This window comes from Puccinia triticina, chromosome 3A (genome assembly GCF_026914185.1).
Source record: "Puccinia triticina chromosome 3A, complete sequence".
NCBI classification, from domain to species: Eukaryota; Fungi; Basidiomycota; class Pucciniomycetes; order Pucciniales; family Pucciniaceae; genus Puccinia; species Puccinia triticina.
In genome coordinates, this window is record NC_070560.1 from 2160654 (window position 1) to 2161723 (window position 1070).

Sequence of the window (1070 nt, forward strand, 5' to 3'; positions counted from 1 at the left end):
ATGCTGTAGCTTAGAGGAGGCAGTGGTGCACTAACACTGCAGAAAAAAAGGGCCACAGTTAGTGCTGCAATGCTAACACTAAGTATTAGTGTAGTGTAGTGTGGAGCCCATTGCTGATATAAAGATTAAGAAAGTGTTAGGTTAATGACAGCCACTGATCTCCTTCTCATACACCATTCAAATTAATGTAATACTGACTGAATTTTGCTTTCCTGCTTCTCCCAAGAGTGCTACAGAAGCGGCTCCAAGCTCCATTGCTTTCCTTTTACATCACAATTACTTCCAAGGGATGGGGATATAATCTTGATGGTATAAATACATGGTGCCAGAGGCTGTGAAGAAATCAGATGGTTATAAGGTGATAGTGGGTTAGAAGGAAATTTTGGACAATCATTGGGACATTGCACCACAGCTCCTAACAAAGTGAGGCAATGCTGTCAGCCCCACGGCACAACCCAACTTTGCAAACAATCCTCTCGACAAGAGTGTACCCCCGCACCTCCAGAGAGGATGCTTAAACTCGACCTTGAAGTTGTGCTAGGTTTGAGAAGTCTTCATGGTGAATCTATAGCTCCTTGTATATAAAAAGCACAACCATAGCTCACTTATTTTTACCCACATTAAATTTTTCTGGAATGAGTCTAAGACCCCGTTTGGAGCCGATATAATTGCGTGATATAATCTGGAAACATGTGACATCTGATCAAGTTTTGGTGGACCTGATCAGATGTCACATAGGATGTCATGCAAAAAAAATCATATATCGCCTGGATTAACTATCGGCTCCAAACGGGGCCTAACATCATAATTAGGATATTGAATATTTACATAAAAAAACAAAAAAAACTCGGTCATTGAGGCTGTAACTCTGCTGAGGATCGAACTTAACACAAGTCCCTCCCTGTGCTCGCGGGGCGCGAGCACCCTCCCGCTTGCGGGAGGGACTTGTGCCTAATGTCCCAAATTTGGCTTGAGGCTGCCCAGCCATTTGTCCAAAATTCCCTTCAAACCCACCTATCACCGTATACCCTTCTGATTTCTTCACAGCCTCGAGTACCATTAGAATCAGC